We start from the raw sequence: 15784 nt of genomic DNA, 5'->3' as shown, positions 1-15784 counted from the left end.
TGCAGAAAATAAAGGTAGTGCTGCCTGGGTATTTGAAGGATGTATACACCAGGCTGTCTCGAGGCTCTGAAATATCAGGGTAGGGAAACACATGCTCTTCATTCGGTATCACCCACCTCACCAATGGGGAACTCTCACAAGAGGCTCTGACTTGCTACAGGACCCTCCACATTGACTTCAGATGCCCACTTTTCCTATCTTTGGCTCCTTATAGCCCAAATGACACTCCTAGTGACAGTCAGTATGTATAACTTAAGGGGCAAGGCAGTGCAGTTTCCAATTATCATCAAAGAATTTTCTCAGCATTACCATGCTGAGACTTCAGGCTGTTGATAGGGATTAGATCAAAAATAGAACATGGTATAATAAGAACCTTTGCTTCCTGGCATGGACTAGAATCAGAATAGCTAATGGTACAACACTTTCAAGCTCTTTTCTCTTTCTTGCTCTCTTTTTTAAAAGCAGGTGTAGTTCTTGTGAAGCTGCTGAATTGACACCCCAGGATACTATGGATAGAAAAATGATAAGCTTTCCTTTTCTGCTTTTCCCAGTATACCTTCGGCCTGCCCTGGAGGGAATGTCTCAAGGAGGGAGAAGTTAGTTCATTTTCCAGATACTTTTAATCTTTGAATTCAGGGCTAGGAGTATTATCCAAGCTGCTTATTATGAAGAAAGTATCAGATGTGGCTAAGTTTTCCCTAAGACCAAAGCTGGAATCGACAAATCATTTCAGAGGCAACAGCAAAACCACCCAGCTAGAGACAGTTTTGAAATCATGTGTGTCTTCTCATCAGTGAACTCCTGAGTGTTCCAAGTGAGTTTTGCAATGCATTGTTTGTGGTTGAAGTTTTAAGAACTCAACACTTAAAGAAAGATAGGGTAGAGCATTTGCTTTCTAACCAGCACATATGAAGAATGTAGTCATTACTACTGATGACCTGGCTGTTATTTCTTGATGGCAGGGTTCAGAGCAATGAAGCTCAGTAGGAACACCCAAAGACTTCAGCCATAGGTTGAGGTATGGTGGGGTATCCAAAGTCTTCCAAAACTTGATCGAATAGAGGTAAGACCTTCTACCCCTGTATTATCCAGGGGTATCCACTTATATCCACTTATATTCATAACCTTTGTGGTGAGGGTCAATCGATGCATGTTAAGGGAGTGCTGAAATTCCCAAGATTCTATATAATTTTTTATGAGCATGTAATTTTTTTTTCTTCACAGTGTATCTTCCTAGTTTTTATTTTCACAGAGATCTGTGACATCTCACACATTAAGAGCCACCACTTTAGATGATCAAGTTTAATTCCTCACTTTTCTCCAGTTCTGGAGAAACTGAACTGTCATCAGTCCCACTCAGAAAACACTTAGAGAGAAAAGGCAATAGATCACTAATACAATAGTGTCTTCTTAAAAGTAAACTTCTAGGGCACATCCACAATAACATACATATTTGTGTACAATCACCACTCATTTTAAGGAAAGGATTTGCTTAATGAACATTTTCACTTTAAAAAACATAAAAGTAAGAAAAATATCATCCAACTTATAAAGAATGAAAGTCTATTATCGAATATAATGATTCCCTCTGAGAAATAATCTATGAGTGCCAATACAAACATAACTACATGGCTTGCTCTAATTAAGAGAGAGAGAGAAGCTAAAGAGAACAGCTCCTCCTTTTCCACCTAATATTGTTCTGAGGAGTTCATAAGGTCAGGAACTTGACACTGGTTTCGAGTGGAAGCCAGTCAAGCAGGATTTCTTTGCCCTCTGGACAAATGGTTGGCCTACTTCAGGAATTCTGAATAATTATTGCTGTTCTCTTCAGCCAGGAGAAGTTTACCTTTCACAAAAAGAGTTTGTGGTATTAATTTAACCTGTTGCCTGAATGCACGGAATCAGTTTTGCCCTGCAGAGTTATTGTTTCTAATTTACCAGTCTGAGACCTATTTTATCTCACTCCTTGGGTCTTCATGTAAATGAAGCACTCATGGTGTTGCTGAGAGCTTGACATAATGCCCAGCCCCCTGTATTTTCTGGAAGGAAATCTCCTCACAAATATAAAGTAGTTAAAGGAGCATATTGCTGATCCGAGTGTGTGCAATGTCAATTGCACAGAGGTAGCAATTCTGTGCCTGCAACCATGACACCTAAGAGTTTTTTGGCCCCGTTTCCTCCCCTAAAACTACTTCTAGTAATTCCCATACAGATAGCCTGGTAGTAGCTGAACAAGCTATAGCAACACCGAGAGTAAGGAGTCTGTCATCTGTATTGTGATCATTATTGTGTTAAAAAACAAACAACAACAAAAATACAAAACAACACACAGTTGAATAAAATCTTCCGTAGTCAGGCTCTTAAAATTATCATGTATTTGGTTTAAAGAGGACATGGTACTGGCAACCACTGGCCAAGATTGCCAACAGCTCTCTTGTCATCAGAAAAGCAAGGTTCCCTTCCTTTTTAACTCCCTCTTATTATTCCTTGGTGATTTCTCTTGTTTTGGAATCATTCTCTGCCATACATAACAAGTACTATTAATCATATGGGATTAACCATCTAAATTCCCAGGGAACAAAGAGTGGCTGTGAATATTTTTGTATAGCTGGTATATTATTGCTTATAAAGGCATAAGCTGCCTCAGATTACTAATTTTCGCCAAGAATCCACAAGCAATTGATACTTCAAGAATTACTTCTAATGGGAAGCCCATTATCTCTGAGAGAGAATAGATAATATTATTTCACAAGCACTACATGGACTTAAAAATGTATATATGTGTATATATACTTTGATCTAATATAGAAAAATCTTGTCTGTTTTTTGGTAATCTGAAGGTCTTTCAATTTTGATATGTGTGTCTCATAACATCAATTCAAGGCACTTCGTTTTTCAGCCCAATAAAAAACACATAGTACAAATCCCTAACTTTTTTTTTTTTTTTTTTGCAGCCTATGCAATTGACTTTGTATCCAGTTAGGCAGGCAACAAGATTAGTGCTTTGCACAGAATTAGTCTCAATTTGTTTGACTTTTATTTGAGTGCTTTATCATTTTAGTATCAAAATGGGTTTTTTATATTTTTTTAATAACAATTAAGTTGAGTGACCTCTTACACAATTTGCCTTGGTGTCTGGTCATTGAAACTTTTCAGTTGCACCTTTATATCATCATCTCACAGACACAGAAAGAAAAAAAGCTTTTGATGACATTTACTTATTTACCAATTGTTTTTGCACTCCTTAGATAAATTTAAAATACAAGAAACACCAAGTTAATATTTGATTAGGTGATTTGGCTAGATGTTTGAGATGGGATAGTTAAGTTTGTGGGTATGTTCTACCTCAGAATTTTGTTTCTCATAGCCTGTGTGTTATGCCACATGGACTCAGGTGAGGAAAGCTGATTTATATACCTTCAATCTGCTTGTTCAAGAGTATCCAGAATTTTTAAAAATACTTTTAACCTGTAGAAACAACACTTAATATGAACTCTGCCCTCTTAAATTTTTAAGTATCCTATAGTTTTGTTGACTATAGATCCTATACTGTACAGATCTCCAGATATTTGTTTTATGTAATAGACACTTTATACCCACTGAAAAGCAATTCCTTTTTTCTTCTTCTTTCCTGCCCCTGGCAGCCACTGTTCTACTCTGTTTCTATAAGTTTGACTATTAAGGATTTCTCATATAAATGGAATCATAAAGTATTTAACCTTCTGTGACTGGATTATTTCATTTAGATTAATGTCCTCAAGTTCACCTGTGTTGTCCCATGTGGCAGGGTTTCCTTCTTTAAGGCTGAATAATATTCCAATGTATAAACTACCTTTTGTCAACTCATCTGTTGATGGTCATTTAGGTTATTTTTGCAGATTGACTATCATGAATAATGCTGAAATGCATACAGGAGTACAAATATCTTTTGGAGATTTTTATTTTCACTATTTTGGAGAACTGAGTTTTAATTTTTCGAAGAAACTCCATACTGTTTTCCACAGTAGCTGCACCATTTTTACATTCCTACCAATAGTATACAAGGGTTCCAATTTCTCCACATCTTTGTCAACACTTTTATTTTTGATAATAGCCATTCTAACAAGTATGAGGTAATATCTCATTGTGGCTTTGATTTGCATTCCCTAATTAGTGATACTGAACATATTTTACACACTTGTTGGCCATTTATATCTTTTTTGGAGGACTACATTCAGGTCCTTTAACCTCCTGTCCCCTTTTTTTTTTGCTATTGAGTTGTAGGAGTTGAATGCCCAGATTTGATATTCAATGAGGTATCACCTAGGATAAAAGTAATTAAAAATACTTTAGTGGTACCATTTAAATGCTGGGATAAACTTTGCTTTTGTACAAATGTTAGCGTTAGAGGCATCAACAAGACAAAGTTCATCGCATTTTACCTTATAAATTGTAAGTTGTTGAGTTATCTGTTCTACTTTGATTCCCATCAGCATACAAATATTACAAGCCTATATACAAAACAGATAACTCTAATGTGATGGCCATGGAGGTTTGCCACAAAGGTCTGTCTTTAAAAAAGGTCTTACTAAAAAAAAAAAAAAAAAAAAAAAAAAAAAGTCTTACTGATCAGCTATAAACAGCTCAGTTAGCTGACAGCCTCCAGCCACAGCACCTTTTGGGATCCACTACAACACTTTGCCAAGGCAAGGCTCTTCCCAGATAACCCTACCCAATGACTAAGCATGACAAGGCTCCTAAATCCTTGTCATTCTGTCTCATGAAGGACTCTGTGGTCAACTTTCTGACTGAGCTTCACTACTAGGCTAGCTGAGGCTTCCTCAGAGCTGCACCACAGTCTCTTCCCACCTAATCCTGCTTTTCTTTTCCTCTTCTTCCACAGGAATGGGAACTGTATCAGTATCTAGAGGCTTCCCCACCTACCTGTTCCCTCCCCATTATTCTTTAGAGACCTTATCCGGATAAACCTCTAGCACTTCTATCTTCACCTTGTGGTCTGCATCCCAGACCACCTAGCCAGTACACCTCTCCTGTGTCCCAAATTCCTTTCTAGCTGAAGCCTTTCTGCTTTGCAATAGAACTTTGCATAAGAAACATCTAACACTGTGGTTTCTGCTTCCTACTTCCTGCTTTCTGGTTAAGCCCCATCTATTCATCTTCTATTACCAATGTTCCACTGAACAAGCTATCTCCACTGAAACAACTTAACTCCACTTTACAAATTCAAAGTATACTTTCCTGTCATCTTGTCTCCCAGTGACATCTGACATATACATATTTTTAAAGAGGGTAGAAAGCTACTTTTCATTTGTAAGTCAGAGAGTCAATATCAGGTCCTAGTTAAGAATATGGTCTTTGGAATTAGATAGCTTTGAGTCCTAAATCTATGACTTATGAGCAGTATGAACTTGGGTAAAATGATAATTTACTGTGCCTTGGTTTCCCTGCCTATAAATAGGTAATAACAGCACCTATCTCTTGAAATTGAGGATTAAATTAGGTTAAGGCAATTAAAGCAGTATTTGGCACAGGAATTGCTAGTAATCATTCTTATTTAAAGACATTCTTCTTGTTTCTCCCCCTACTTATGAGTGCTCCTCCATTCTTTGCTAGTTCCCTCTTATGAATGAGACCTCTAAATGTTGGAGTACTCCATACCCACTTTTCTAGCTATACTTTGTCCTAGCCCAGTAAATTTACATTCTACCTCAATGCCAATAGCTCTTAAATAGGTCTTTATCCTTGACCCGTATTCAACAATATATTTTACATTTCTACCTGTATATTATAAACAAGCATATTAAAAACAGAACTCTGATAACTTCTCATCTTGTCAAAACCTGTGCTTACTTTCCCACCTCCACCAATTTCTCATTTGCTCAAGTTGGAAATCTAGGAGCCTAGGCTCTCTCCCTTTATCTCTGCTATATCACTATGGTGAAACTACCATTACCTCTAGCCTAGATTATGGAAATAGTCACCAATGTGGGCTCCTAGCTTTCACTTTTGTTCTCCTCTGCAGCAGATTAAGCACACTATTACCAAATTTATCATTTTAATATGTAGTAAAGGTGTGTCACTCCTCTCCTTCTTAAAACCCTTGACTTCTGATTGAATTTTAACAAAATCTAAATATTCTCCTTTGGATTACATAATATGTATGTAATACATATGATCTGGTCCCTGCATACTCACTCACAATTTCCTCCCAGATTATCTATTATACTCCCAACTCTGCAGGTCTACTCATTGGCCTTTGTATATGCTAAACTCCTTATCTACCATCAGGTACCTTAGGTTTGTTCCTCCCCATCAACATCTTGCTTTTCCTTGCTTTTTACATAGCTGGTTACTTCAGTTCAAATTTTGGGTAGCTGGGCAGGGGACGCTAGTAATCATTCTTAACACCTGACCAGCTATCTAAAGGAATATATACTACCCTTGTTTATTATTCTTTTTTTTAAAGATTTTATTTATTTATTCATGAGAGACACACACAGAGAGAGAGGCAGAGACACAAGCAGGCTCCATTCAGGGAGCCCGACGTGGGACTCGATCCTAGGTCTCCAGGATCTACACCCAGGCTGCAGGCGGCGCTAAACCGCTGCATCTTGAAAATCTGAAATTGTTTTGGTTGTTTGTATGCTTATTATCTTTCATTCCACACTAGAATTTAATTTGTTTGAGGGGAGAGACTTTATCTGTCTTATTTATTTCTATATATACCCACTACCTAGAGCAGTACCTGGTACACAGGAGGCAATTATTAATATTGCCTCAATTAATAAATGACTGAATCTTGGCAAATAATGAACATTTATTTTAGCAAAAGAGTGATAGTACAGTGATTAATAATTTAATTACTACTGTGATAACATTACCACTGTGGATAACAGAATATAGGTAATCATAGCTCTTATTGTCTGCACTAGAAATTGTAGAAGTCAGGCAAATGAATGAGGTGATAATATTAAAAGTAGAAACTAATATTTAAAAAGTTAAAGTGAAAAAAATAAAAAGTTAAAGAGTTAACATTTTTGTCATGGACTTCATTTTATCTTAAAGTTTATGTAGATATTGGGATGAGGTAAAAATAACATTTCTTAAACATCAGTATGCCTAGAACCTGGCTCTTCACTTACAAATATATATTTGTCAGAATATGTTCACTTTCTATTTTCATATTAGGTTGATAAAAATAAACTACAATATTTAAGGGTAAAGTAGAATTTTTATACTCTAATATTTCCTTTTATAAAATAATACTTGCTAAATTTCCTATGTAATCTGAAAATTGGTACTTTAAAATAAGTGCTTAGAGACCTATAAAGCCCTTTTCCATTTGGGAGATAGTATGTTTTACATTTTTTTTTAATTAAAAAAAATTTTTTGAATATTTTATTTATTTATTCATGAGAGACAGAGCAAAAGAGAAATGCAGAGACACAGGCAGAGGGAGAAGCAGGCTCCATGCAGGGGGTTTGACGTGGGATTCCATCCTGGGTCTCCAGGATCAGGCCCTGGGCTGAAGGCAGCACTAAACTGCTGAGCCACCTGGGCTGCCCTGTTTTACATTTTAATACATTATAAATTAGAGATAAAAATTATGGCAGAATACTTTCCTGAATATTTTCAGTGATTATATAAGATAAAGGGAGGTATTTAAAAGATAAAAATGTACACTTGCTCTATAGAGACAATTTGCTATAAGTAAGGTAGTTGATTATCCATTTTACAGATTTAGAAAACTGAGACTTAGAAAAATTAAGTAACTTGCCTAAATGCTGTTGGCTAGTAATTATCCAGATTACTGGCTTCAAATCTCTTAAGCATAGTTATGAGCTAAATGTTAGTAACCACCTCCCCCTCATTCATATATTGAAGCCCTAATCCCCCATGTGATGGATTTGGAGGTAGGTAGGGCCTTTGGCAAGTAATTAGGTTTAGATTTGGTCATGAGTGTGGGACCTCATGATGAGATTAGTGTTTTTATAAGAAGACAGATATCTCTCTCTCTCTCTCCATGGGCATGCAGTGAGGAAGGGCCCTCTGAACACACAGCTAGAGCGTGACTATCTACATGCAAGTAGTAGGCTCTCTCTAGGAACTAAATCTGTGGGCACTTTGATCTTGGACTACCTAGGCTCTAGATAGTGAGAAATACATTTCTCTTGTTTAAGCCACCCAACCTATGGTACATGCAATAGTCGCCCGAGCAGACTAAAACCACCAACATTGTTAGGCAATCATTATATTGGCTCTAAAGCACAAAGTCACATTAATGAGAAAAAGCTGAGTTCTTTACTGCTCAAGCTCTCACAGTAAAACTCACAAGAGATTTTTCTCTTGGTTCAAATAATATTTTATTAGAAATTAAGTTGTAAAGGTGTATGGTGAGCTTCGTCACCAGAGAGACCTAGTTCTCTCTCTGCAGGGTTGTGGTTGAAGCTCTGTGGGAATCCTTCAGTGTATTTGAAGCAAACCCTCTGGGGTGCCTCACTTTCATGAGCACTAAAAAATCCATGTGAGTATTGAAGGGAAGACTTGAAAGGCCCTATGAGCTGACCCAGAGTCAGAATGTTCCTTGCCTACACTCCCTCGTAGGGGATTCTGGCTTGATCAATCTCAGATTTTCACTCATAGCCAGCAGCAACAGTACATGCTGCATAGGCAGTATCTTAAGCTCCCAGAGGGATGAAATGCCTCATCACTCAGCAACCACTTTGGCAGACTAAAGGGTGACATTGATTGGCTCTGAATGAGTAAGAGAAACAGTGTCCAAATCTCCAGAGGAAGCTGGGGGAGAGAGAGAGAGAGAGAGAGAGAGAGAGAGAGAAAGAGAGAGAGAAAGTATATCCATTTTAACCCAATCTTAAAATCTTCCAGACCCATAAAATAAATGCAAATCCATCTGCAGTGGGAAATCCAGCCATTCAAATGGGGGTCCCAACAAACTGTCATCCTTAGAAAGTGATACATTATTTTATTCATTTATTCAATTGTTTACTGAGCCCCTATCATGTGCCAAATACTGTTCTAGGCCCTGGGGATACAGCCTGTACAAAAAGTCCTAGATCTTAAAGAGAAAGACAAATAGATAATATATCGGGTGTTGATAAGTGCAAGGGAGAAAAGGAAAGTGAACTAAGCAACAGCATGTACCAGGAGGAGAGAAATGAATGCTGTTTCCACATTGGGGTCAGGGGAGACAGGCCTATTTGATAAGAGACCTGAAGGGAATAGAGTGGCCAGCTATCCTGATATTTGTCAGAAAAGAGTCTAGCAAGAGTAGGATGTAGAGGAGCCACTTGAAGAAATCAAAGTGGCTGGAGCAGAGTGAAAAGACAAAAGAAGAGATGCAAGGGGTAATGTGGGGCCAATCAAGTAGTACCGGCCAACAGGCGGTGCTAGGGCTTAAGCATAAGTTGGAGAAGATGGAAAATGATTGGATGGTCTTCAGCAAAGAGGAAACAGGATAATGGATCACAATTTTAAGGGACCATTCTGGACAAAGAATATAGGAAGTAAGGAGGAAGGAAGCTGAGAAATCAATAGGAAGCTACTCCAGTTTTTCGAGAAAGAGCTGATAGTTTAAACCAGAGTAAATACAGTGGAGTTCATGAGAAATGGTCATATTTTGAATATACTTTGATGGTAGAACTGATAGGTTTTACCAACAGCTTGAATATGGAGTGTGATAGACCAAGACAGTGGTTTAAAGGATGATCCTGGACCATTTATGGAGATTGGGAAAATTAGAAGAGGGTCAGTTTGACTAATGGTAAAAAAAATGTTGAGAAAGAATTCTTTTATAGATCTGTTCATTTTGAGATACCTTTAGATATTGAAGGAAGTAAACAGTTGGATATAGACATCTGGGTTTCGGAGGAAAGGCCCATGCTGAACATATTATTTTGAAAGTTGTCCCAAATAAGAGATATAGTTAAACACATGGCCCTAGAGAGAAAGAAGGCACAAGATAGTAAAGAAGTAAAACACAATGATAAGAGCTAACAGTTGAGTGTGGTTAGTATGTGCCAGACATTATTCTAAATGTTTTACTTATATTAAATTCACTTAACCCTCATAACACTAGATGTAGATACCATTATTCACCACTTGAGGAAAGTAAATCTCAGAGAATCTGTCCCAGATGGCACAGCTAGATAGGTGTAAAAGGAAAGGTTCAAACACAGGCACATAAGTTCCAGAGTCTTCCACAGAGAAGGCACAGGTACACATTACCATTTTCAGATCTTATTTCTGCTTCAGTGCATGCACTCCCCAGTGATGGTCAGAATAAAGAATAAAAATAAAGGTCAGAGTTTTGCACCATTTAAATTCTAGGCTCATACAAACATTAAACACTAGCAAGTAGAAGACTCATAAACAAGTTCTTAAAAACAGAGCCCCAAGAAGCCAAACAAAAAATATCAAACAAACCTTCCCTTAAAAAGGAAGGCAAACAACCCCAGGAAAGAAACAAAAATAATTTATTTTATTCTATTTACCCAATTTCATCCATAGATTATAAGATACCCTTTGATTTTAGAGATCTAAAAGTTCTCAAGAAAGAGGCATGTGTCTTAGAATTGACAAAATATTTTTAACTTTCTACAACAGCCTGGCTTGTTTGGTTCGCTGGGTTCTAAGCATTGTTTTGGCAGAAATACATTGTTCTTAATATGCTCTCCATTCTATTAAGCCACAATGCTTCCTCTTTAATAAAAATGACTTTCTTCTCTAGGAATAATATCCACTGAAAGCACCAGTAAAACCTTTATTTTTAACCTTCAGTTATCTTTCTGCATATATCACCTCAGAGTGAGGTACCTACGGATGGCTGGCAATAGGTAGAAGAACACAAATTTACACATTATCCTTATTGATGATGGGAGTTTTAGCTCATTCCTTTGATAGCTCTGATGTGATAGGGGATTGATAAGTCTTTGTTAACTCATCAATAAAATTTGAATGTAATATTTGTTCCTAGTGTCAAAATACTGTCATGTACATATATTGCAGAATGCACCCGCAAAATTCTTTGTCCTTTTGGATTTTGCTGATCTGCTCAAGTGCCAATGTTTATGAAAAAAAATACATTATTCTTGCTTGGTTAATCTGCATATTTATCAAGTTTCCCCATCTCCGGTATCCCTGGACAGGACCAAATAGTGAGCATTTCACCCTAAAGTTGCTGCAATTTTCCAGTGGCAGCAAAGAGGAGCTTAACAGTGGCACAAACCTTGAGGATGTTATGCAAAGTTGCAAAGTAAAACAAGCCTAACACAAAGGGACAAATTTTGTAGGATTTCACTTATGAGCCAGAAAGTGGAAAAGGGGTGATTAGGAACTGACAGGTGGGGGGATGAAAAGTTATTTTTTTAATCAGTATGATATTTCAGTCTGGGGGATGAAAAAATTCTAGATAGCTAGTGGTGTTGGTTATACAACAACGTCGATGTATGTAATGTCACTGAATTGTACATTCAAAAATGGCTGAAAGGGTGAATTTTAGGTTATGTATATTTTACCAGAAAACACTTATACACAAACAGCTGGACAGCTACAATGCTACATTTCTCCATTCTTGCTTAAGTGGTTTTCTGGAAGCACGGCAGGATGAGTGGATTTGTCTGTCATTGACTTAAAGATGCATGTGTGTACACATTTACCACCAGACCATGCCCCTACTCTCAAAATAAATTACACTTTCGCCTCCTCCAAATCAATCCAAAATACTATTTTTCAGTTTATTTCAAATATTCAATTTTCCAATTGACTTTAGGATCTTTCTTAACACAGTACTAATTGACAGACTCCTGAAATCTATGCCTGAATTTGTCCCAGGTTGGGCAGGGAGGGGCTTTTTAAGACACAGGATATTTGCCCCTGGGCAATTTACCATGAGACCTTATCATAGGCCGGGAGAATCTGAGAAGCTGAGAAAGACTGGGAACCAAGTTCCCCAGAGCAGAAGGGTCAAATACTTGGGAAACTACAGTTTAACATCTTTTTTCTCCTAGTACTGGGACATTATAGGAGGGCACATATCTTTGCTGGCCAGAAAGTCTGGGTCTAGTCCATGGTCTTGCCTCCAATACCCATGTGATTTTCTAGAACTTATTTCTCTCATCTCTGCCTCCTTATATAATACTGGAAACACCAGTACCTATTTTGCTCAGCTTTTGTGACTCTAGCATGCTGGCACAGAGCAGATCCATAAGAAATTCTAAGTTTCCTTCCCTTTCCTAATTAGAGTATCTTGGCATGACCAGTAAGAGTTCGGATCTTGAGATTATAATTATGGGCAACCCATAACTGGTCCACAAGCCAATCTATATGAAAAGGGTTTTGTCTGTGATCCTCTGGCAGAAAAAAAACGAAATTTCTAAAACTGAGGACCATCTATAAAATGGAGAAAAAAACCCACAGATGGTTATTTAAAGCCCAAACTATAACTACTTTGGCTCAATGGGGAATGACAAAACTAGAAATTAATCAATACCGTTCCCTTTCCTGAAGAGTCCACTGGGGTTGGGAAGGGAATGTAGAATAAAGCCAAGTCTAGAACTTTAATGAATTTCTGTGGTACCACTCAAAGGAAAGAGCAACAGTAGACAGCCCATTGCACAGGCTGGCGTACTGATGTGGTTTTAGTGATACAAGAGTGGAGAGTATAGCTGCTCTACATAATCACATGAGGGCAATAGTAATTTGGGGAAAGTTTAGAAAAAGAGATACGATAGGGCTAACTATATCAATCTCCTAGTTATCTTCAAACCTTTAATAACAAGTTCTACATACATGACAAGTGAGAATGCTATTTTAGGGGAGAAATCAAGGAGAAAGTTCTATATTTTGAGTCAGGGGTTATATGGGACAGTACAGATACACCTTATAACAAATTTTTAATAAGCAGTTCAGAGCCAGAATTGACCAAGAAAAGCACACACCATCCTTACCCTCTTCTTTCTTTCTCTTGCCAGAATTTCTGGAAAAACTGTGAGGAAAGTGAGGTTCTTGCCATTTGTGGGATAAGGTTCAAATGCATTCCATTTGAACAGAAAAAGCACACCTCAACTATACCTGGGATATTCTGGCAGTAAAAAGCTGGAAGAGAAGTAGGAAGGGTGCCCATGGAAGGTCAGAGAAGGTCCTATTTCCCTGAGCAAAACTCAGGGATGGGAAAGCAGAGATCACATTCTGCAGTTCACTTCTCACAAAGGAAGTATCAAGTCATCTCTGGAGAAAAGATATTCTATAGAATCTGTTATGTACCTACACATGAAACATAATTCTAGTTTCTTAAAGGGAAGTGGCTTTCCTAGAGAAAATTCATAAAAAAATTCCTTTTAAAGTATTTGTCAACTGCCAAGATGTGTACTTTAGACTCTGGATAAGAAGAGAGATACAGAACTACATTAAAGACGGGGTCTTATTTCATGGAGACAAAGAAAAGATATGCAAGGAGACATGCTTTCTTTCAGGTAGAGTTTCAAAGTAAATACAGTATACCTATTCATTGTGTTCTCTTCCACAGTTTACTTTTTGAACTGCCTAGAAGCTTGCTCCTATGCTACAATTTAATCACTAACTTAATGCTAATAGACACCCCCCATGGGATATCTGGTTTAGATACTATTTTTTTCTAGAATTATTTTTTTCTTCAAATTTTTATTTAAATTTTAGTTAGTTAACATATAGTGCTATCTTGGTTTCAGGAGGTGAATTCAGTGATTCATCATTCACATACAACACCCAGTGCTCAGCACAAGTGCCCTCCTTAATGCCCATCACCCATCTAGTCCATCCCCCACCCACTTTCCTCCATCAACCCTCAGTTTGTTCTCTATCTTTGAGAGTCTCTTATGGTGCAGGTGTCCCGGCATTTCATTGCATCTGTATCTTTGGGGTAAATCCCCAGCAGTGCAATTGCTGGGTCGTAGGGCAGATCTATTTTTAACTCCTTGAGGAACCTCCACACAGTACACCGATGTTTATAGCGGCAATGTCCACAATAGCCAAACTGTGGAAGGAGCCTCAGTGTCCATTGAAAGACGAATGGATAAAGAAGATGTGGTCTATGTATACAGTGGAATATTCCTCAGCCATTAGAAACGACAAATACCCACCATTTGCTTCGATATGGATGTAACTGGAGGGTATTATGCTGAGTGAAGTAAGTCAATCGGAGAAGGACAAACATTATATGGTCTCATTCATTTGGGGAATATAAAAAATAGTGAAAGGGAATAAAGGGGAAAGGAGAAAAATGAGTGGAAATATCAGAAAGGGAGACAGAATATGAGAGACTCCTAACTCTGGGAAACGAACTAGGGGTGGTGGAAGGGGAGGTGGGTGGGAGGTGGGGGGTGACTGGGTGGTGGGCACTGAGGGGGGCACTGGATGGGATGAGCACTGGGTGTTATTCTATATGTTGGCAAATTGAATACCAATAAAAAATAAATTTATTAAAAATTTAAATAAAAAAAAGAGTCTCTTATGGTTTATTTCCCTTTCTTTTCTCCCCCTTCCATATGCTCATCTATTTTATTCCTTAAATTCCACATGAGTGAAATCATATGGTATTTCTCTTTCTCTGACTTATTTTGCTTGGCATAATACACTCTGGCTCCATCCACATCATTGCAAATGGCAAAATTTCATTCTTTTTGATGGCTGAGTAATATTTCATTGTGTATATATACCACTTCTTCATTATCCATTCTTCGGTCTCCAGTATTTTTTTTTTAAACAGGCTACTATTTTGATATTAGTGAAACAAACTCAAGTATGCTTATTTCCTCTATAGAATTATAGGAACTAACTTTCTGGCTTGTTAGTATTTCAAAGGAGACTAGCTGTGCTGAAGACAATAATTAAAACATAGTAGGTTCTCAGTATACTTTAAATAAAGATTGAATGAAATCAAGTGAACCAATAAATGAATGAACTAATGAACACATCAAGACTTGGCCATATTTCAGAGAAACTGGCCAAACACTTTCAATTTACATAGGTGAAAATTTCACTCTGCCTACCTTTTGTATCACCTCCCCATCAACAACATCACAGACAACAGGATGCAGGATGCATTCACACACATACACAATGGCATCAGTATGTTTATATGTTTGTCTGGGTATGTGGGTAACTAAAAAAAGCTTTTTTTTTTTTTTTTTTTAGATGTCTAGTCTTCGATTTATAGGTTGAAGTCCAAGCAAGAGAAAGGAAATGCTTTTACCCTTCAAGTGCCTTCCTCTTTAGTGAGTACTGGTTAATTAAATGAAAGAATAAGTGGATACTCAACTCAGACTAGTATTCTTTCATCTGAGCTCTCTTGACTTTTGTAAATGAGTATAAAATAGAAGTTTTGATTTTTAATAAGACCTGTGCATTTAATGATGTTACTGTTTTTTCACAGAATGTGAAAGATTATATGAAACTTTATTAGAGATCAAATGGAAGTTTTCTGTCCTCTCTCCCCTTTTTCAACAATTTTCTTCATGGGTCTGTGTTTCTGATTAGATAATTACGGCACTGCATCCAAATCCTGAATTTACATTGCGTTGTGAATGTGTAATATTTCTTCATTCTTGTGATTAAATAAAGATGCTATGCATAGTACTAATGGAATAATACTTAATATACACTGTATTATCTGAGTAAATTGTTAAGGTTTCTTTTTTTTTTTTTTTTTTTTATTTATGATAGTCACACAGAGAGAGAGAGAGAGGCAGAGACACAGGCAGAGGGAGAAGCAGGCTCCATGCGCCGGGAG

At 37.3% G+C, this 15784-nt stretch overlaps 1 long non-coding RNA gene across 1 annotated transcript in view; it reads left to right on the top strand.

Moving 5' to 3' along the window:
* Positions 1–15544, top strand: part of LOC121480763 — a 41337-nt gene extending 25793 nt beyond the window's left edge. Inside the window, exon 5 of the long non-coding RNA XR_005985099.1 lies at positions 15190–15544. This is a non-coding gene — a long non-coding RNA (uncharacterized LOC121480763). The remainder of the gene's footprint in view (positions 1–15189) is intronic.
* The last annotated feature ends 240 nt before the right edge of the window (positions 15545–15784 follow it).

Source organism: Vulpes lagopus, chromosome 22 (assembly GCF_018345385.1).
Source record: "Vulpes lagopus strain Blue_001 chromosome 22, ASM1834538v1, whole genome shotgun sequence".
NCBI classification, from domain to species: domain Eukaryota; kingdom Metazoa; phylum Chordata; class Mammalia; order Carnivora; family Canidae; genus Vulpes; species Vulpes lagopus.
The sequence above is the reverse complement of the archived record's forward strand: the minus strand, read 5'-3'. Positions and strand labels throughout refer to the sequence as shown.